The sequence below is a fragment of the Lycium barbarum genome, chromosome 11 (genome assembly GCF_019175385.1).
Source record: "Lycium barbarum isolate Lr01 chromosome 11, ASM1917538v2, whole genome shotgun sequence".
NCBI classification, from domain to species: Eukaryota; Viridiplantae; Streptophyta; class Magnoliopsida; order Solanales; family Solanaceae; genus Lycium; species Lycium barbarum.
Window position 1 is genome coordinate 53,866,668 of NC_083347.1, and position 24,374 is coordinate 53,891,041.

Below are 24,374 nucleotides of genomic sequence, written 5' to 3' on the forward strand. Positions count from 1 at the left end.
CTGTATGATACATTTCTGTAAGCCTGATTCCGATTTCGAAATCCGTCCGATACATTTTTATACATCTGACTCTGATCTTAGATCTGTCTGACATATTTCTGTATCTCTTCTTTTGATTATGAATCCATCCGCCAGAGTTTAACATGTCTGCTTCCGATTACGAATCCGTCCGATATGCTTCGACGTGTCCGATCCCAGTCCTGAATCTGTTGGTAAGAAGTGTCTGGTATGAAGTGGGATTACGAAAATGCGGTAGGAATTCAGGAGTGTAATAGGAAATGAGGTGGACTATGATGTTTAGGAAACGTTCGTCGGTTACAAGAATATAGCTTATGGTTCGACGATTGCGTGGGGTACGAGAAGATATATTATGAAGGCATTTAAATCGGTGATGTGAAAAATTACCCCATAATGTTGGCAAAGCAGCCATGTCGGAAAATCAGCAAAGGACGACTATAAAGAGAACCCTCCCGGAGTGGTATGGCGCCCCATAAGGTCAATTTAACATTCGAGGACGAATATTCTAAAGGGGGGAAGAATGTTACATCTGACATTTTTGTTTATTCGAAAAATTCAAGATAAATGGACTTTTGATGAATAAGGCCACAATTGGACACTACTTGGTGTGAATGTGTGAGTTATGAAGTCAATGGTATAAGAATTACGAAAGGTGGCCAAGGGCAAAAATTGGAATTTTGGGAACTTGTTCCATAAATTGCAAAATCTAGCCATTTTGGGTTCAAAAAAAATAAGTGGAGAAAGGCCCAACTTAAGGGGGCCCAACCGGCCAAAGGAGTCCAAGCCCATGGAATAATTAAATTCCATGGGGAATTATATATGTATTGATAAGTATTGAGAAGGTTCAAGAAACAAAACAAAAGCCAAGAACAAAAAAAAAAGAGGAGCCATTTCGGGTGAGAAAGAGGAGAAAAGAAAAAGAAAGAAAAAAATTTTGGAGCCAATTCTTGGGTTCAAAAATTCATCCCTTGTGAGGTTATGACTAAGTGCAAGGCCCTCTTCAAGTTGGTATAAATATTGTGGCAAGAAAACAATTTTTATCTCCAAGTGAAGGGCTTGAAGAAAGGTGAGAATTTCATGCTTTTGTTGTGCTAAAAATGATATATGTATGTTGTAGTATGTGTGAATGAATGAAAAACATGGAAATTTTGTGTGTTGGAATTTAGGGTGTGTTGGCCGAAAATGTATATGCAATTGCATGATTTCAATGGCTTGAATTCTTGTTGTAATCTAGTTGTAATATGATGGGAATTTTATTAGAAAGGAAGTGGAATCAATTAGTAAAAAAAAAAAATTGGAAGTGTGGGAGATGGCCGTGTGGTGCTAGGTTTGATATGGAATATGAATTTGATCTTGGTTGTATGCTAATTGAGTTATGGTGAAGTGAATGGAAAGATAACAATTTTTATTGTCTTGGAAAAATGGTTATCAAGTTGTTGTAGGAAAGTATGCAACTTTGTTATGTTTATGTAAAAAAATGGAAATGAATGTATCAAGAGACGAATCATGATTATTGTTGATGAACTTGGAATATGGAAAAATGTGTTTATGAACTTGTATGTTGAAGGTTGGAAAAATTGGATAAGTAGTGGCTCTAATGGAAAGTTGGTATGTTTGTATATCGTGTGAAAATGATAAGATATGCCTCCGACGTATGTTGGAATTACTTCGATAGGTAATGAATATGAAAATAATAAGTTTGGTTTGAAAGTGTAAGTTTGAAACGAAAGATGTTTCGTTATGTCGAAAGATGGCTAATAATGCCATAGTGTATGATTTAGTATCTATTGATGTTTGTTGTTGTTTGGATGTTATCTTTGGGTTGTTGTGTTGATAAATTAAGCCGAGCCAAGTCTCGGGGATGTCGTATATACAGAGGAAATGCTGCCGAAATTTCGGTAGGCAATTATGTGTAAAGTTAGAATATTGAAAGAGTGGAACTAACCAAATGGTAAACTTGACCATTCCCAGATTTTGGACGAAATTTGGATTGACGCCGAGCGAGCATAAGGCGCCATCGAGGTATGTGAAGCACTTCTCTACGTTCCTAGGCATGTTCTGGATGTGGTAGGCTCGGCCGCGAGCCTTAGGTCCGACTCCGTTCCCCGGAATTCGAGACGGAAAACCGCTCCAATTCCTTTAATTCAATTGAACCTATTTTCTTACAAATTGCCTTAAAGTGAGATTTTGTACAAAACTTCCCCAAACGGAGTCGGAACACTCCCGAACGAGTATGGGTGACCTCATAAGGTCAAACATCAGTAATTTACGTACATAACCTCGAGTTGGTCCGAGGCGGGCCCACAAGGCCCGATACTCCCGATACGATTTTAATTACTTCCATTTTGGTCCGATTTTCTCTAAAAACTTCTGAACTATTATTTTGTGTATGATAAGTATATTTTGTGCATTTTATACAAATGATTTCTGAGCATCTGGATATCTGATTCTGATCATAATCTGTCGTGCCTTCACAACTAGAATATAGGCGCGTACTATGCATACCATCTGGATATTCTGATTTTGGCTCGCCGTTTGGCACCCTTCTGATTGATCGAGTCTGTATGTTGAGTCTGTAGGTAGGTGGTTTCTCATTTATCGATTCGTGTCTGTCTCAATGCATTCTTTCACTGCGACCCGGGCCAGGTTCTGTTATCGTGCATATTTCTCTGCATTGTTCACCGCGTCCCTCGGCGTACGGGCCGGGATCTGTATGTCTGTATGATCTGTGTATGGGGATGGCGGCCAGGATGGCATATGATCTGATTTGATTCTGTCTGTCCACCGCGTCCCGTACTAAGAGGGCCGGGTTCTGTTACCGCGCCCCCAGACAGGGCCGGGATCTGTATGAATATATGCGTGTGCCATCTGTATTTATAAAGCACACGCCTTTGTATGATTTTGTATGACTCTGTGCTACTCTGCATGCATAATTCTGTCCGTCATACTACTGTCTGTCCGTCTGTGTTACAACTATTTCTGTATGTCCGTATGGCTTCTGCTTCTGTATGTCCGTATGGATTCAGATTCTGCTCGTCTGTCCGTATTATGACTCCGTCTGTCTGTCCGAACTATAATTCTGTTCATTTGTGTGTAACACGATTCTGTATGTCTGTCTGGATCATAACTCTGTCCGTTAGTTTGACTTATGATTTTGCCCGTTATATTTCTGTAATTCTAGTTCGGACTATGTTTATATCTGTTACGTTTCTGCTTTACATACTCGGTACATTTTTCGTACTGACCCCCGTTCGTCGGGGGCTGCGCTACATGCCCGCAGGTACAGACGCACCAGGTGATACGCCGCCCGCGTAGGTTTCCGACTCTGCTACTTGAAGAGCTCCTTTGACTCGGAGCATATATCTTTGGTATACACCTTCTGTCTTTGTGTACTCCGTATGTATGTATATTCTGGGTACGGCGGGGCCCTGTCCCGTCATATGACTCTGTATGTCTGTAGAGGCCTGTAGATAGATGTGTGGGTTACGGGTTTCGTCTGTATGTTAGCCTTATCGGCTTGCTTGTAAATGTCTGTGTGTTCAGGTATATGTATATATATATATGTATGCTTGCGTGCGTGCCGTATTTGTACCGGCCTATTTCTGTACTTCTGTTTTTAAAAAAAAAAAAAAAAAAAAAAAAAAAAAAAAAAAAAAAAAATCTATATGATTCGATTTCGGTCGGGTAGGTACGTATGGGTACCCAGTTAGGGTACCAGTCGCGGCCCACGGGGTTTGGGTCGTGACACCTTCTTTGTACGTCTAGCCACATTTGCATTTATGTCCCTTTGCCACTCAAGCCACTTTGAGTGTTGGCCTTCTTTCTTGTAGCTTTTTCTTTCATTCCTCTCCAAGCTACTTTCCATACTTTATAGGCCTTCTTATGGTTCTTGTATGCCTCCTCATGGGTCTCCAATGCTCCTTTGGTCATCCTTCTAACTTGAATGGATTGGAGTCCCATGCCTTGATCTTCAATGTGAGCCTTCAAGTGAGGTGTGCCTAGTTGGGTCATATCAGGTTAGTTGTCTTGCTAATGCTTATATATGCTAAATTGCTAAAATTCCATGTCATTAAAACTCCTCTCGCCCTCTTTTCAAAACATAAGACCAAATGTTCCATCTTCTCTTGAACCGAGCCGGTCTGCAATAAAACTTTGGTGATCCCTTCTCTTCTCACAAAATCTTGCCCTTATGAATCATGTCTATCAAAGGAATCCACCTCTCAAGAGGTCCTAGACATAAATAGTTCTTCCTCACTCTTTAAGAACGCATTCCCTTGGAACCAGAGTCACCAAAATCCTCCATACCATCTCCAGCTTTAAAAGACCAAAATTTGTCCTCTGTATGTGTCACACCCCAACCTTGGTAAAGCATGACTGGCACCCGGTACCTTACTGGGGCCGAGCGAACCAAGCTCTAACCTGCGTCTTCTATGTCTCGAATGGAAAAATAAGGCCAAGGAGGCTAACTATGAATATAATATCATGCATATGTATATGTACAATGGGCCCACGATGCCAACATAACCACTGACAAGACATAACTAAGCTGTATACAAGAAACTGTCTACAAAGCCTCTATGAACATCCTGAAGTATACAAGTCAGGACAGGGCCCCCGATATACCCGTAACACACAAAAATACATATACGAACCTAGACTCGGCAATGCTCCAGGAAGAAGTGGAGCCCACTAATCAAAACTAGTACCTGGAGGCAGCCTACTATAGAAGGTCCTCGTCTCGTCTGTCTATACTTGTAGGCATGAACACAGCGTCCACAAGCAAAAGGATGTCAGTACATATAGTGTATCGAGTATGTAAGGCTGAAATGTAACATAATAAACATATACTGCAAGAAGAAGGATAAGAATCAACCTGGCACTTCTGACTTACCAATGAGAATCTAGTTTGCATATCTCTCTATATTCACATATATTTAACTACATTTGTGTACAATACTGTGTCTCTAACTTACCTATCGTCTTAGCGCTAACTGCCTAACTGATCAGTGGTAACTGCCCGATCGGCCGTAGCACGGTGGTAACTGCCCAGCCAGCTATAGCATGGTGGTAAATACATATCTGCCCAACCGGCCGTAGCATGGTGGTAATACATAGCTGCCCAACTGGTCGTAGACTAGTGGTAAATATAATCAACATCATGACCCGGCCTCCATAAGTAATCTATATGCACTTCTCATGATCATATAAGACTTATAAGCACAGTTCTGGGCCATTAGAACTGCTTCTCGCTTAACTAAACATTAATCAAATCCTGAGATACACCATAAGCCTCTCTATTCATGTCCTACAAAAGATTGCTTAAGTATACATTCCTAAACTCAATGAAGTGACGTAAGATTGGTAAACCTTCGATTTAATTATGGAACAATCATCATCGCTATATCTCACCTTGAAGGAACAAGTAACATAAGGTGAGATCAACAACAATGAATAAAATAAAGAAAATCATGAAATAAGATCAATAATCTCATAATAGAATCAATCCATAAGCTTTGGAATCTCTAGAATGGGATCATCATCATCATCATTATCATCATGGGACATACTTATCTTTATCATTAAAAGAAACTCTAAGAATCATGAACTTCTAACTTTTGAAAATAAGAATGTTATGGAAAACATATATAGGTTCATAAGGAAGGAATCATGCCTTTAGAAAGAAAGGGATTAGCCTTAACATACCTGGAAGCTTATTTCTCTATTTTCCAACTTACTTCCCGTCTTGCAATCTACATAAGATCATTCGTGGTCTCGTACTCTACATATAAAACCATTCATACTATTGTTAGGCTTATCGTCATATGCTTGTCTTAAGCCTTCAAATTAAATCCCCATAAAATCTGCCGAAATTCGGGTACCATCTCTCCGGTTTATATTCCTAGACTGAAATCACAATACCAACAACCAACATAATAACAACAACACTAATACCAAAATATTCCATAAAACATCCCACACGATGTTTATCAACATACAATAACAATATATACTTCCTTTCTTCCCAATCAAGGAGCATAATCTCATCAACACACCAACAACATTAGATACCATCCATATACATGGAAATTAGCCCAACAACACAGCCAAAACATGCTCAAAATAGTCCATAAACTCAACAACTACAACACAACACTTTATGAGCTTTCCGCCATAACTGTTTTCACTTTTAAGGCTTGCTAAACCTTCAAATCAACTCAACATAAGAGATAGGATGAAGAAAATACCTTATTTTTGAAGAAATTTAGCCACACCAACTTTATTCAAGACCAAAGTCCTCACAACATCAAGTAGAAACAAGAACAATCACTTTTCATGAACTAGTTTGGTGTAATCTTGTTGAATTCTTGATTTAAGGGGTTATAAGTATTTAAGAGAAGTGTAGGGATGTGTCTTGGACTTAAAAGAAGTGTAAATTTTTTTAAAAGTGGAATAATAGGGTATTTATACCCCTTGAGAGTCGGTTCCACCGACTTTCCAAGTGGGATCCGCGGGGAGCCATTTGGCAGCTTAGAGGCTTATCTTAGAATGCCCATAATTCCCTACACCAATGTCGTTTTGACAAACGGTTTGTTGCGTTAGAAACTAAACTTTCTAAACTTCAATTTAGGATTTTGTTTCACTTTAAAACTCCTGATATACTAGGATATATGCCCCTCTAAAATTGACCCAAAATTTCTGTCCAAAATTTTGCCAACGTTTTTCAAATTTTCGACAAACTTATTTTATTCGATTTACTTGGTCCCGGAATCTTCCGAAACTCTCCATACATGATATTTATCATTAATCATACTTGATAATGGTCATTTCCTTTGGTTCCAAGGTTGTCCTTCTCGGTTACGACTTACGAGATCGTAATTCATCCTTTACTTCATTGTTACATACTTCCGATGGCTTGTACCATTCAAAACTTCACAGGACATCTCCGATACTCCATTAATATGGTGAAATACATGGCGTGCTCATGCTCTGAAAGTGTAAGGTGTAACAGCATGCTTAGATTCCCTCACGACGGTCCCTCTACAACTGAAGATGACCAAACTCATGAAAAATCAGTGTGTCGACCCTTAAATCCTGCTCCATCTGATAAACATGATTCCAGCCAGAGCGGTCAAACACTCTCTACTCCAAAATTTCTCCAAACCACTTAGATAATCAATGCAAATGATGATGGAGCAGAGGTATCCAACAAAATAAGGGATTCTGAATATGTAACTACTAAGGTCCAAAGCTTTGATGCAAAAAAAGTTTAACTGTGAGGGCATGGGTGACTCTAAAAAAACCGGTACTACTGAGGAAAATGAAGTTGTAGTTGGATTTTTATGTAACCCCCTCTCTTTCAGTTGGGTTAAAAACGCAGAGGACTCTGTCTTAAAAAGGTAGATGGTAACTTGGCTGAAAAATGAGTGGAACTGTCAACTATCTTACATAGGGAAGTGGAGACGGTGGCTAGATGTGTTGATAACCTGCAGGCTGTAAGGGATGATAAAAAGGCTAAGGGGGAAGGAAGTAAAATAGGAAATGTGCCAGAGGGACCTGGTCTCAAAACTCCATGAATGTTTGAATCAGTCATTCGTTGGACCACTCCTACCTTAATTGAAATTCTAGACTCCTCTAGGGTGACAAAAGATAGCATCCCTGTGGCTGTGCTCTTAAAAGAACCTTCATCGGAGTAGGCAAATGAGTTTAACAACTTCTCTCTTGAAATAGATTCTAATGAGGATGTACAGAGTGAACAAGCAGTCAGGGGAAAATCATGGGTTGACCTCCTAAAAGGTAAAGGCAACAGAGCAAGCGAGTAACCCTGTTCTTCCAAGAAGAAGATAAAGAGCTTTTGGAGATTATTGAAGTTCAGAAATGGGAACAAGGAAGCAGATGATCACTCTAGGGATCTTGGAAGAATGCGAATGCATACCCAAAAAGAAAGGTATGGGGAGCAGGTATGTCATCTCTGACTTAATCAAAACACAGCAGTAGGCAACCATTGAAATCAGCAGGCTTGAAGCTAGAAAAAAAAACTAAATTAGTTGGATAGACACACGAACCAGGTCCTTGCAGTGAGCTTGCCCATGCAAATACTGAGCTCCAAGCTGAAAATACAAGCTTAAAGAAGAAGAGGATGAGCTTTGTGATAAGTTGATCGAGATCAACGAGCTGCTGGTGATCATTTAAACAACATTCTAAAGTCCCTTGCTCTTGCTCCCTAACTCTTCTCCCTGTTATATCCTCCATATTTCAGTCTCTTGTGCTCTAAAATATCTGTCTCTGACATGATGTCTTAGGTTTTTAATTATCATGTTTGTATTATCTAGACTATTGCCTTAGATAATTACTTCATCCTGCTTTGGCTGTCTTATGCCATACAACATCTCTATTATTACGCATGTTGTGTTTGTTATTCTTTTTTATGATGTCAAATAGGGGAAGACATACTGAATTAAAAAGGGAAGGAACTTGCTGCATGATGTTGAATTAAAGGGAAGAAGAAATGCTGAACTAAGGGAGAAGGCAATGCTGAATTAAGGTGGTAGACATGCTGCTTCGAAGGGGGGACAAGTGAAAATCTGGTTCTCAGGGGGAACATTGTATGTGCTTTTATCATCATCAAAAAGGGGGAAATTATTGATAGTTCCAAGTGGATTCGTGTTTTAATCACTGTCAAACTGTTTCTGAACTAGATAGAGACCTCACACAGAAGCTGGTATTATGTTGCTAACATGTTGCAGGTGCCTTGACAATGATGGTCTGCTTCGTAGGGGGAACAAGTGGAAAGCTGGTTCTCAGGGGGAACATCAGTCTATGTGTTTGGTATCATCAAAAAGTGGGAAATCGATAGTTCCAAGTGTATTCGTGTTTTGATGATTGTCAAACTGTTTCAGCACTAGATAGAGACTTAGTCTATAATCTGCTCTCTGTGCACCTTGCACTGTCGGCAGAGACAGCTGTAAAGCCGAGCCACTTGCTGCACACAAGTATAGTTGTGAGTTGGTCCATACTTTAGGTTAAAGTGAATAAGTGGTCTCTATCCATCCCACAAGCTCCCACTATATATACAACATGATGGCAACATATTGAGTAGACTTGAAAACCTAATCTAAATCGTGCAAAGCTGCCGACACAAGTTCTCAAGATCTCTCAAAGAACAAAGTCACCTACAAGTTGAAGAACCTGATCCAGACACAAGTTTTAGTATAAGTTCTTTCTACTATTGTGAGTCTTTATTCGTTTGTGCTTAAATTGTAAACCTACTCTTCTCTTTAAAGGAAGTTGTTTGTAGGTAGATCAAAAGTCTCAAAGGGCGCTTTTTGGAAGTGTGTTTCCTCAAGTTGTTGAGTGGTACACTAGGCTAGAGTTAGTCTAGGTGTATTAGTGGTCCTTGGCTAGAGTTAGTCAAGTGGAGGTGCTTGAAATCAGAGTATTGCAAGTGTGGAGGGACTACGGGGGTTAGTTCCTAGGTTACATAAATGTTATTATAAAGGCGAGGGATCATGGGAGTTGGTTCCTAGCATACGATAGAGTTGTAACCTGAATTTGCTTGTGTAGTAGAGTTGAAATCCTACTGGGGTAGGTCATGATTTTTAATTCCTTGAGCAAGGAGTTTTCCACGGTAATAGCTTGCCTTCTGTACTTACTGCGTTGTATAAGGGAACTGGTACTCAACTAGGTCCCTTATATATTGTGTTTGGTGGACGCTTAGCCTGTAACAATCATGATATACGATGTTGTATTATTAATTCGTTATTAATTCATTTTGGATGTAGGGTTTCCATCTACGTGTGGAAACATCATCGTTGTTTCCCATGCCACGTTCTTCCATGATTATACGAAAGTTCACCAAAACTTAGGTTCTAGAAATGTTCATGTTAACCCTAAGTACATGTACCATGATATACCATGTTGTAGTATTAATTCGTTATTGTGTTTCTTAGTAGTCCATTTTGGTTATTGAGAATCTATTCCTAATCCATGAAAACCCATACTTTGCATTCCATGGGTTCTTAAATGTAAGATATGAACTTTTATGTTTAGTTTCATGAAATTCTACATGCTTCCATGGTTTGATAGAAGTTATACTATATATCTATCTTCATGTTATAATACAAACACGAATCATGCTTATAATTATTTTTATTTAATTCATGGGCTACTAAGCCAATTATATCCAAGTTCATGTTTTGGGAATTACACAAATTACCGAGAAGGCTCAAACAGCTTGAAACTACATATGCCAGCGTAGGATACGTGTTACACGTCGTAGCTTCGTCCGTTGAGATTCGTTAGGTGTTAGTTGTCCTAATCGTGGACACTGGAGTTACCTTCTAGGATATATGAGATTATATTTTCCCATATTATGATTATGGGGGTTTAAGCCCATGAAATAAGCTATGGAAGGATTTAAGAACAAGCAAAAAAAGGAATGGAGTTTGTGGGAACTTTGGTAAAAACTTGGCAAAATTTTCGGACAAGATTTTGGTCCAGATTAGGGGAGGAATATCTCCTAGAATATGAGGAGTTTTGTGTTTGTTTCTTTTATCCAAATTGAAGTTCATCGAGTCTAGTTTCCAACACAACAAACCGTTTGTCAATGTGATGTCAGAGTAAAAAGTTATGGGTGTTTCAAGACAGACTGGCTGAGCAGAAAATTTCTGCAGACCATTTGACGGCCCGTAGGAATTTTGATGCCCCGCAGAAAATTCTGCGGCCCGTGAAACTACACCAGCCCAGCGTAAAATGGTAACAGTGAACCATATTGGATTGGGCAGTTCTACGGACCATTTTGACGGTCCGTTGGAATTTTGACGGCCCGTCAAAATGGGCGCAGAATTGCCCGACGAGATTTTAAGTTCCGTTTTATATAAATTCACTCCACTTCATTTGGACATTTTATTTCACCAAATCAGATCCAAAAGCTCTAAAAAAAAAACCCTCTCTTCAACTCCATAAAGTAATCCAAGGGAGATTAAATATCAATAGGCAAGAATCAAGAGACCCATGTGTTACAAGTCTTGCTAGGGTTAGTAGACTCTAAGAATTCTTTGGATATTGAAGCTAGGGTTTTCATATAAGTTAATAGCTTGCTCCAAAACTCATTCTTGTGAGATAACAGGTTAGTTTTCATGCTTATTACATATTATCAAGAATGTTTAGTTGTTGAATAACTGGGGTGGAAGGAGAAAGTAGAAGATGAGTTCTAAATGTAGTTTTTATGATGTTATTGAGTAGTAAGCTAACTTGAGTTATGATTCTTAGTATAATATGGATATAATATTGCTATGGAAGGTAGTAATAGTAATGAGGAAGCATTGTACGAGAATGTGCTTAAATGGGTGTGAAGTTGTTAGTATAAGTTGAACACAAAGATGAATTTTGAAGGCTAAACCGAATGTGAATACTTGATTATGATATTATGGATATTATTGTGGTTGTTGCGAGTTGTTTTGTGATATGGTGGAAGTTGACGAAATACGGGAAATGCTGCCCAATTTTCATTAGGTCATGAATTATTCTAGTTTGAATTTAGGAGTATCATTAAGGCTTAACCATGTTATCAAACCTTCTAAATGTAGATTATTCAAGCTTCAACGGGGAACATTAAATAGTTAAGGAGACAAAGAGGTATGTAAGCCTAACTCTTCTTTCATTAAGGCATGGTTCCCTTGTTATATATATATATATATTTATCCTTTCATGAGTTCCATAATGACTTATAAATGACTCTACCTCTAAGAGTACCAAAGCTCATGATTCTCTATACTTTCATGATACTAGTACTTCCTTTATATGATAGTTGATCCTATAAGGATAGATGTAACAAAAACGATAATGGCAATGATGTTGATGATACTCATGGACTTTTATGTATACGTGTCTAAGTATCTATGACTATTACGTAACACCGAGCTTATATGGCCAGGTATAATACCTATCGCGCGCACACCACTGCAGTTATGTACGGATAACGCTGAGCCTTTGTAGGGCCAGGTATGTATGACACCGAGCCTTGTCATAGCCGGGTATGTGAAACCACCGAACCTTCATGGTCGGGGATGCTATGGATGTGAATATGTATATGAATACGGATGCGAATATGGATACGGTTATGGATATTTGTATATGTATATATGTATGTACACGAGCACGCATTAGAAATGGAAGGTCCCTATGAAAGACAACTAAGTAATTACGATGATGGCTACTATCTCCTGATTCTCCCATCTTATGCTATTTCTTATGCTGTATCTTATGCTCCTATTATGATGTTGATTATGCTTTACATACTCAGTACATTATTCGTACTGACGTACTTTTGTTTGTGGACGCTGCATCATGCCCGCAGGTCGATAGGGAGACAGGCTTGATCCATAGATATCTTATTCAGGGACTGCATAGAGGAGCTCCATTTCATCCGGAGCTACAGCTTTTGGTATTATTATTTTGTGTACATACCTATGGGCATGGCGGAGTCCTGTCCCGCCTATATGATGTGACATACTATACTCTTCTTAGAGGCTCGTAGACAGTTGTATATGTTTAGATGTCCTTAGCCTTGTCGGTTCATATGTTGTATATAATTTTGATAGCCTCGTCGGCTTGTGTATATGGATATGGGCATTATTATTGATGATGATATAAATGTGTTGTTGCCCAACGAGATTAGCACTATTGATGCATATAAATTATGAGTAAGCCATGTAGCTCACCTAGATGTGAATATGAGAGTAAGATAAGAGGTACCCGGGTGGGTTAGCACTAGGTGCCCGTCATGGCCCTCTGGTTAGGTCGTGACAAAAGTGGTATCAGAGCAGTTCTGTCCTAGGGTGTGTCTACGAGCCGTGTCCAGTATAGTCTTGTTTATGGCTGTGTTGCGCTCCACACTTATGAATAGGAGGCTGCGGGGCATTTTAGGAATGAATGACCATCTTTCTTCATAAAATCGTGCGATAGAGCCATGATATAAGGATTTCTTTTTCCTTAACCACGTATTATGTATTTCAGAAATGCCTGTAAAGAGAAAAGCTACGGCAGCCCAAATGGGCAAGACAGTGGCAAAAAAGCGAGCTAAAAGAGCACCGCCAACGGTTGTAGAGGAAAGTGAGTCCCATAATGCGGCTTAATCTCAGTCCTCTCACTCAGTACCTATTTCTGAGGAGCATGAGGGAGCCTCCGCCCCAGCTCCAGCACCTCCAGCTGCTCCATCGGATGCGTCGGGCCAAGATGTAAAAGATGCCATTTATTTACTTACTCAGTTGGTTGCCGCCCAGACTCCGCAGAAAGGTACTGGGTAAGGTGATAGGGCTGTTAGTGCAAGGGCCCATGATTTTATTAGCTTGAACCCTCCGGCATTCTTCGGGTCGAAGTCGGATGAGGACCCCCAGAATTTTATTGATGGGATGTTAAGGACACTTTCGTTAATGCATGCTTCGGACATTGAATCGGTGGAGTTAGCATCCTATAGATTGAGGGATGTCGCGGTTCATTGGTACACAGTTTGGATGGCTTCCAGGGGAGTCAATGCACCTCCCCCGGTATGGCAAGAATTTGTAGATTCCTTCCTCCGACACTACTTGCCTCCAGAGGTTCGGCGAGTTAGAGCCGATAAGTTCTTAAATCTTAGGCAAGGAAGTATGAGTGCTTTAGAGTATAGTCTCCGCTTCAATTCTTTGGCTAGGTATGCTCCGGCTTTGGTAGCGGATATGGGTGATCGCATGGACCGATTTGTAAGAGGCCTAGGGTCACATTTGATGGACAGGTGCTTGACTGCGTCCCTTCAGGACAACATGGACATTTCACACATTCAAGCCCTTGCCCAGAATTTGGAAGAAAGCAAACAACAACAAAGAAGTGAGCGTGAGCATGAGAGAGGATATAACAAGAGGGCTAGATCTTCGGGTCCAATAAGTGAGCTTAGAGGTGGGCCAAGACAGCAGTTTTCTAGGCATTCAGGCTATTCTATGACTAGTGCGCCTCCACGATTTACAGGCCAGAGATTTGCTAGATCTACTCATTCCGGGCCGAGTCAAAGTTTCAGGCTAGGCCACCCGTGCCATGGTGTTCCCAGTGTGGGAAGTTACATTGGGGCCAGTGTCGACTAGTTTCAGAGGTCTGCTATACATGCGGTCGGGCAAGCCATATCATGCGTGATTGCCCCTCGGTTGGTGGTAGGGGTAGAGTCCAGCCTTCAGGATCGGCAGTCGGGTCTTCATCATCGATACGCCCTATGGGGCAAGGTTCACAGGCGCCAGTCAGCCATGGTAGAGGTAGAGGGAGAGCTCCTAGTTCTAGTGGTCCTTAGCACCATATTTATGCTTTGGCTGGACGCCAAGATCTTGAGTCTTCCCCCGATGTCGTCACAGGTATATTATCGGTATTTTCTCATGATGTATATGCTTTGATAGATCCGGGCTCCACGTTGTCATATGTTGCTCCATATATTGTGGGTCGGTTTGGGGTCAACCCGGAGTCGATCAAACCTTTTGAGGTATCTACACCCGTTGGTGAACCGGTAATAGCTGGCTAAGTATATAGAAATTGTGTAGTTGTGATTTGTGACCATCGTACTATGGTTGATTTACATGAATTAAAAATGGTGGACTTTGATATTATCATGGACATGGATTGGTTGGTTTCTTGCTATGCCAATGTTGATTGTAGATAAAAATGGTCCGCTTCCAGTTTTTAGGAGAACCTGTTTTAGAATGGAAAGGAAATACTGTGTCCCCGAAAGGTAGGTTTATTTCCTATCTCAAGGCAATAAAAATGATCGCAAAAGGTTGTATTTACCATCTAGTTTGGGTTCATGATATAGAAGCTGAATCGCCAACTCTTCAGTTTGTCCCCGTGGTGAATGAGTTTCCGGATGTATTCCCGGAAGAGCTTCCAGGCCTCCCTCCAGAGCAGGAGATTGATTTTGCTATAGATGTGCTACTAGATACCAAGCCCATATCTATTCCTCCTTATAGAATGGCTCCCGTAGAGTTGAAAGAGTTGAAGGATCAATTGAAGGACTTGCTTGAAAAAGGTTTTATTAGGCCTAGTTCTTCCCCGTGGGGAGTACCCGTGTTGTTTGTGCGAGATAAAGATGGCTCCTTGAGAATGTGCATTGACTATCGGCAGCTAAATAAGGTGAAAATCAAGAATAAATATCCACTTCCGAGGATTGATGATTTATTTGACCAATTGCAGGGCGCCAAATGATTTTCAAAGATAGATTTGAGATCCGGGTATCATCAAGTGCGAGTTAGGGAGAAAGATATTCCTAAGACGGCCTTTAGAACCAGATGCGGTCATTTTGAGTTCCGGGTAATGTCATTCGGGCTAACTAATGCACCGGCGGTATTTATGGATTTGATGAACAATGTGTTCAGGCCCTTCTTAGATTTATTTGTGGTTGTGTTCATTGACGATATCCTGTATATTCTAAGTCCGAGCCAGAACATGCTGATCATTTGCGTACCGTTCTTAGAGTTCTTCAAACTCGAGAGTTATTTGCCAAATTTTCTAAGTGTGAACTTTGGATGAACTCGGTACCGTTTTGGGGCATATTATTTTAGTCAATAGTATTCGGGTAGATACCCAAAATATTGAAGCGGTGAAGACTTGGACAAGGCCCACAGCACCTACGGAGGTCCGTAGTTTTCTGGGCTTAGCAGGTTATGACAGGAGATTTGTAGAAGACTTTTCTTCTATTTCTGCACCACTCACGAAGCTGACCCAGAAATCAGCTAAGTTTCAATGGACAGATGCTTGTGAACGTAGTTTCCAAGAGCTAAAGGATAGATTAATTTTTGCCCCAGTCCTGACACTTCCAGAGGGATCGAAAGGTTAGGTTGTCTATTGTGATGCTTCAGGTGTTGGGTTAGGCTGTGCATTGATGCAACATGGTAAAGTGATTGCGTATGCTTCAAGACAGTTGCGGAAACATGATAAAAATTATTCGACCCATGATCTTGAATTAGCTGCAGTAATTCCTGCATTGAAGATGTGGAGACATTATTTGTATGGCATCCACGTTGATATTTATATAGATCATAAGAGCCTTCAGTATATCTTCAAGCAGAAAGAATTGAATTTACGGCAGCGGCGGTGGTTGGAATTATTGAAAGACTATGATGTTAACATCCTGTATCATCTCGGGAAAGCAAATGTAGTGGCTGATGCTCTTAGCCGTAGGTCTATGGGAAGTTTATGTGATGTTCAGCCAAAGAAAAGAGAGATAGCTTGTGAGCTCCAGCAGTTAGCTAGCCTAGGAGTTCGAGTAGTTGACTCAGGTAGCATGGGAGCTATCATTCAAAATGCAGCGGTCTCGTCACTAGTAGTGGAAGTGAAAGAGCGTCAATACGAAGATCCCATGCTAATTAATTATAGAAATATACTCACTTAGAAGGAGAAGTCATCATTTGAGATTTCTGGAGATGGAGTTCTCCAATGCCGAGGCAGGTTATGTGTTCCTGATGTTGCAGGATTACGCCACAAAATATTGAGAGAAGCCTATTATTCCCGTTATTCTGTTTACTCAGGAGCAACAAAAATGTATCATGATCTTAAATCTATATATTGGTGGAATGGGATGAAGAAAGATATAGCGAAATTCGTAGTTCAATGTCCTAACGGCCAGCAAGTGAAAATTGAGCACCAAAATCCGGGTGGATTGTTGCAAGCTATAGAAATTCCAACTTGGAAATGGGAAGTAATTAGCATGGACTTCATTACAGGCTTACCCCTTTCTCGATGTAAGTATGACTCTATATGGGTGATTGTGGATAGACTCATGAAGTTAGCTCATTTCTTACCAGTCAGAACTACATATGGAGCAGAAGACTATGCGAAGCTTTATGTTAAAGAGATAGTGCGACTTCATGGTGTTCCAGTTTCTATTATCTCCGATAGGGGGACTCAGTTTACAGCCAATTTCTGGAAGTCTTTCCAAGAAGGTTTGGGGACTCAGGTGAGCCTTAGCACGGCATTTCACCCACAGACGGATGGGCAAGCTGGACGTACCATTCAGACTCTTGAGGATATGTTACGGGCATGTGTATTGGATTTTGGAGGTAGTTGGAATGGTCATTTACCACTTACTGAATTTGCTTAAAGCAATAGTTATCATTCTAGCATCCAAATGGCCCCGTATGAGGCTTTATATGAGTGAAAGTGTAGATCTCCAATTGGGTGGTTCGAAGTAGGAGAGACCAAATTCATAGGACCAGACCTGGTCCAACAAGCTATAGAGAAAGTCAAGCTTATACAGGATCGATTATTGACAGCTCAGAGTCGACAGAAATCCTATGCAGATAATCGTCGAAGAGACTTAGAATTCCAAGTGAAAGATTGGGTATTCTTGAAGGTGTCGCCAATGAATAGCGTCATGAGATTTGGCAAAAAGGGCAAGCTTAGTCCCCGGTACATTAGACCTTATGAGATTGTACGCAACGTAGGCCAAGTGGCTTATGAATTAGACCTACCTGCGGATTTGGAGTCAGTCCATCCAATTTTCCATGTATCGATGCTTCGTAAGTGCATTGGAGATCCTTCTAGAGTTGTACCGGTAGATGATGTGCAAGTCACTGAGCAACTATCCTACGAAGAAGTTCCCATTGCCATTCTAGATAGGCAAGTACGAAGACTTAGAACCAAAGATGTAGCTTCAGTTAAAGTCTTATGGAGAAATAATAACAGAGAGAAAATGACATGGGAAGCGGAACAAGATATGAAGTTCAAGTACCCACATTTATTTCCACCTTCAAAGGAGACTCAGGAAGAGACGCCATTGCCCCAGGTATGTGATGCTTTGTTCAATGTTTTCTTGGTCGTGTGTGGCCATGGTTGTTGATGTGTTTTTGTAGCCCTGTGAGGCGATATATATTTTGGGTTGTTATGACAGGATGGTAGTGCCATATTACAGGGGAAACTCTGGCGAAATTTTTGTAGAATCACCAAGAGTCTATCATTCGAGGACGAATGTTTCTAAGAGGGGGAAAATGTTACACCTCGTAGTTTCATCCGTTGCGATTCGTTAGGTGTTAGTTGTCCTAATCGTGGAAACTGGAGTTACCTTCCATGATATATGAGATTATATGTTGCCATATTATGATTATGGGGGTTTAAGCCCATGAAATAAGCTATGGAAGGATTTAAGAACAAGCAAATAAAGGAATGGAGTTTGTGGGAACTTTGGTAAAACTTGGCAAACTTTTCAAACAGGATTTTTGTCAAGATTGGGGAGGCATATCTCCTAGAATATGAGGAGTTTTGGTGTGTTTCTTTTATGAAAATTGAATTTCATCGAGTCTAGTTTGCAACACAACAAACCGTTCGTCAATGTGACGTCGGAGTAAAAATTTATGGGTGTTTCAAGACAGACTGTTTGAGCATAAAATTTCTGTGGACCATTTGACGGCCCGTAGGAATTTTGACGCCCCGTAGAAAATTCTGCTGCCCATCAAACTGCACCAGCCCAGCGTAAAATGGTTACAGTGAACCATATTTGACTGGGCAGTTCTACGGACCATTTTGACGGTCGGTAGGAATTTTAACAGCCCGTCAAAATGGGCGCAGAATCGCCCGACAAGATTTTAAGTTCCGCTTTATATAGTTCACTCCACTTCATTTGGACATTTTATTTCACCAAATCAGATCCAAAAGCTCCCCAAAAAAACCCTCTCTTTAACTCCATATACTAATCCAAGCTAAAATCCAAGGGAGATTAAATATCAAGAAGCCAGAATCAAGAGGCCCATGTGTTACAAGTCTTGCTAGGGTTAGTAGACTCCAAGAATTCTTTGTATATTGAAGCTAGGGTTTTCATATAAGTTGATAGCTTGCTCCAAAGCTCATTCTTATGAGATAAAAGGTTAGTTTTTATGCTTATTACATATTATCAAGAATGTTTAGTTATTGAATAACTTGGGTGGAAGGAGAAAATAGAAGATGAGTTCTAAATGTAGTTTTTATGATGTTTTTGAGTAGTAAGCTAACTTGAGTTATGATTCTTAGTATAATATGGATATAATATTGTTATGGAAGGTAGTGATAGTGATGAGGAAGCATTGTACGGGAATGTGCTTAAATGGGTGTGAAGTTGTTGGTATAAGTTGAACACAAGGATGAATTTTGAAGGCTAAATCGAATGTGAATACTTGATTATGATATTGTGGATATTATTGTGGTTGTTGGGAGTTGTTTTGTGATGTGGTAGAAGTCGACGAAATAGGGAAAATGCTACCCAATTTTCATTAGGTCATGAATTGTTATAGTTTGAATTTAGGAGTATCATTAAGGCTTAACCATGTTATGAATCCTTCTAAATTTAGATTATTCAAGCTTCAACGGGGAACGTTAAATAGTTAAGGATACAAAGAGGTATGTAAGGCTAACCCTTCTTTCATTAAGGAATGGTTACCTTGCTATATATATATATATATATATATATATATATATCCTTTCATGAGTTCCATAATGACTTATATATGACTCTACCTCTAAGAGTACCAAAGCTCATGATTCTCGATACTTTCACGATGTACTTCCTTTATATGATAGTTGATCCTATAAGGATAGATGTAATGAAAACAATGATGGCAATGATGTTGATGATACTTATGTACTTTTATGTATACGTGTCTAAGTATGTATGACTATTATTAACACCTAGCTTATATGGCCGGGTATGATACCTATCGCGCGCACACCACTGTAGTTGGGTACGAATAACGCTGAGCCTTGGTAGGGCCAGGTATGTATGACACCGAGCCTTGTCATGGTCGGGTATGTGAAACCATCGAACCTTCATGGTCGGGTATGCTATGGATGCGAATATGTATATGAATACGAATACGAATATGGATACTAATATGGATATTTGGATATGTGTATATGTATGTACACGAGCACGCATTAGAAATGGAAGGTCCCTATGAAAGAAAAGTAAGTAATTACGATGATGGCTACTATCTCCTGATTCTCCCATCTTATGCTATTTCTTATGCTGTATCTTATGCTCCTATTATGATGTTGATTATACTTTACATACTCAGTACATTATTCGTACTGACATTCTTTTGTTTGTAGATGCTGCGTCATGCCCGCAGGTGGACAGAGAGACAGGCTTGATCCATAGATATCTTATTCAGGGACTGCATAGAGGAGCTCCATTTCATCCGGAGGTACAACTTTTAGTATTATTCTTTTGTGTACATACCTATGGGCATGGCGGGGTCCTGTCCCACCTATATGATGTGACATACTCTACTCTTCTTAGAGGCTCGTAGACAGTTTTATATGATTAGATGTCCTTAGCCTTGTCGGCTCATATGTTGTATATCATTTGATAGCCTCGTCGGCTTGTGTATATGGATATGGGCATTGTTATTGATGATGATATAAATGTGTTGTTGCCCAACGAGATTAGCACTATTGATGCATATAAATTATGAGTAAGCCATGTGGCTCACCTAGATGTTAATATGAGAGTACGATAAGAGGTACTCGGGTGTGTTAGCACCGGGTGCCCGTCGTGGCCCTCCGGTTGGGTCGTGACAATACGGATCGCTCCGCCCAGTTAGGACCATTCCTTCATGTTTACCCATTACGGGTTATTGGATCCATTCATGTCATATTCGTGTCTTGAACCCGGGCAAGGTACAAGGTGGCTTAGTTGGTCGGGCAGAGATCAGACGCCACGTACTTATGTGGTGGTTACATGTCGGTTATACAAAGGCTCTCCCACTTAAAATGTTTTAATCATGTTATATATATATATATATATATATATATAACATGAGTGCGGGTAAGTTCTGTCATCTTTAATAGATATAGATGAATTATGTGAAGATTATAAACTAAGAACTTAGAGCTACATATATATCGTGCAATTCATTTGAACCCTAAACCTTAAACGCAAATATCCTCATGGAAAAAAGTCAAATTTGTCCTTTTATTATTCGAAAAGGTTTAAGTTTGTCCTCTGCTATACTATTCAAATAAATATACGTCTCGTTATTATCAGAAGGTTAAAAAATACCCCTTTGTGCTAATGACCATCCGACGTAACTTCAATTATCTTTTGTTTTATTATTTGTTTTAAATTTAACCCTTTACTATTCAGTTTGGAGCAATTTCGCCCCTCTACTCTTTGAATTCCTATATCCTCGTTGATGTTTTGAAAGAGAGCCGAAGATAATAATACGCCATTGAGTTGCGCGATAAGAAAATCTATCCTCCAATTTATGAAAATCATTTTATAATTACTGAATTTTAAAATAAACAAAAAATAATTTTTACAAATAAATAAAATTCAAATAAAATAAAAATTTATCTCAAAAGATAATGCTAAACATACAAGTTTATTAATTCCAATTCAAAAATGTTATCTCTCTTTTATAATTTTTAAGCCACAAAAAAAAAATACATTTCAACATAGTGGCATGCAAGTCATGACAATTTGATTGGATTTCATATTATAGTCAAAATTATTGTCATGTTGGATAGCTCACAAATACTCCACGAAATTGCTATAATTACGAGTTTTTATTCATGGTACCTCATCTGAAATTATTCTATGTTTTTCCTTTTCTACCTCTCCTATATTTATTTTATTTTATTCATAATATCTCTCATTAAGTTATTGCATTCGACTCATGTGAATTCAAAGCTATTGAAGAATTATTATAAAACATTATTGAAGAATTATTATAAAACATTAGCATGTAAGTCATGAAAAGATAGGTAAAATATCATACTATGTTCAACGTAACAATCTCGTTAGATAACTCACAAACCCTACTGATTAACATGATTTTGTGCTTGTTCGGTTGTTGATAAATTAATCATATCGAGTTGGCATGACTTTATGTTATTTGTATACTGCCAATTTGTTAAACTTTCACAAATTCTACCATATTGACATGATTACATCTGAGTTATATAACAAGGTGTTTTTTGAATTTAAAATTTTAATTTAGATCACACCACTGCAGATGTCACGACCCAAACCGCGGGTCGTGGTGGCACCTGCACTATCCCCTGTGGTAGGAAAACCACATTCCCAAAATGTAGAATGTTAAGGAATCATGAATCAACCAAAGACGAACATCAGTCACCAAATAATCAGTCAAAACATATGAGTGGATGAATACAATGCAATGCAATAGTCACATCTCTCGCTCTACTCTCATTCTCTGGGAAAGACCTCGAAGTCTCTCTGTCACTCTGAATTTCCAGCAAAGACTTCAGAGTCTCTCAGTCACTCTCAATCTCTGGAAAAAACCTTGAAATCTCTCAATCACTCTCAATCTCTGGCAGAAACCTCAAAGTCTCTCAATCACTCACCTCACCATCAAGGCAATATAAGAGCAATATGGAAAGCATGTCATGCATGATATCAATCTCAACAATAACACCAATAAACAATCAACAAGTACAAGTCACATTATTATCCATGATTCAATTATCAATATTACTCTTCCCTTTCAAGCGATGAGTGAGCTAGTATGTGACATAGATACAAATAATTCATAATCATAGAAACTGGCACATATGAAGACAAGCCCACATAATAGCTGACGGAACCAACCGAATTGGAATTCACCTCCACTTCATGCCTGAAGGCCTATCATGCTATCCTCGTCACTTTCTACAACTAGATACAATTCTCTAATCAGAGTCTAACTAAAGTAAGTTGTAACCTACCTCAATGCTGAGCGGGTGCCACAAATAATCAGACCTGAGCCTTCCCCTTCCGAAGCGCCTCAAAATGAGCAAAGTCTAGATAGAAATCAGGAATTCTACGTTAACATACGATTCTAAAGGTACCCATAAAGCTATAAAAGAAGTTTGGGTCAAAAAGTCAATTGGGAAACCCCTTTCCAAACCTAGAGGGTCAAAATGGTAATTTACCAATAATCCATAATAATAACATCAAATTAATATTATATGCAGTCACACGATTTTAACAACACATATATTACTATGGTTTAGTCCGGAACCCAAAATAACCCATATCGAGGCCTAAGGGCGAAAATTGGAAATTGAAAGTAAAATTACACTACCCATAGTTTATATAGTCACCATTCTTAATTTCATGGAATTCTAACCACAATTAGTCCTTCGATTTCATTTATTACTCAAAATCCTCAATTCATGCAAACCCTTATTTCCCCACCAAAAATTATGGATTAAATGATGAATCTAAGGATGAGATCATGTTTATAAGCCTAAATATGGATTAGAAACTTACCCCAAGGTAAACTCTTGAATGTAGGACTTGAAATCACCAAAATTCGAGCTCTAGAACCCAAAATATTTGAGAATAAGGCTTATTTCCGAGCTCTCGAAATATTAAACTGTTTCAGGAAATCCTTTCATCGCGTTCGCAAACGCGATGACACGCTACCCAGTCCAATGAAAATGGCCTTCGCGAATGCGAGACAGGTCTGTCGAACGCGAGGCTACGCCCATGGACCAGCCTAAACCCAATAGTCTATGCGAACACGGCCATCGCGAATGCGATCCCTTCCTCACCAACGTGAAGAAGGAAACTAGCAAAACTTCACTAGAAAAAATTTGGTGTTTCCCCAACTTTGAAAGGATGCCCAGAGCTTACCCGAGACCTTCCAGACACAAACCAAACGTGCATGTCAATCATAAAACACGCTATGATCTCACTCGCGCACTCGGTTTTCCCCAATGAGGTCATCTTGACCCGATCAACCCCTAAACGGCCAAAACAATGTTTCCAACCAATGGCCCAAAATAGCCCCGAGTGCCTCGAGAACTGAACCAATCATCCCACCAAGTCATAATCGACCATCCAGCCCTAATGGAACCGACAGAAATCCCAAAAACACACGAACACCCATAAGTTAACTATTGGTCAACACTTCTGGCTTATTCAACTTAAAGGCTTTTAAAATCCTCAAAACCTATCCCGATCACTTCGGGAAATGCGCTACCCATCCCTATGAGTCAAAAATGTTCTAAGAAAGCTAGGAAAAGGGTCATCAGGGGTAAAAGAGTAAAAACACCAAAAAATGGCAAACGGGTCGTTATATCAGATACCAATCAAATAATCATTCGTCCTCCAACGAAAAGGAAAGGGGTGGAAGGAAATACCTGAATTATCAAACAGCTGAGGGTATCTACATCGCATATCCGCCTCGGTCTCCCAAGTAGCCTCCTCGACCGGACGGTGCTTCCATTGCACCTTCACTGAAGCGATATCCTTGGACTCAGCTTCCTAACCTGTCTATCCAGAATGGCCACAGGCTCTTACTTCAACTCCTGATTCTGGTCAAATAACACCCGTCAGAATGGTATTGCTTCAACATAGAGACATGGAACACCGG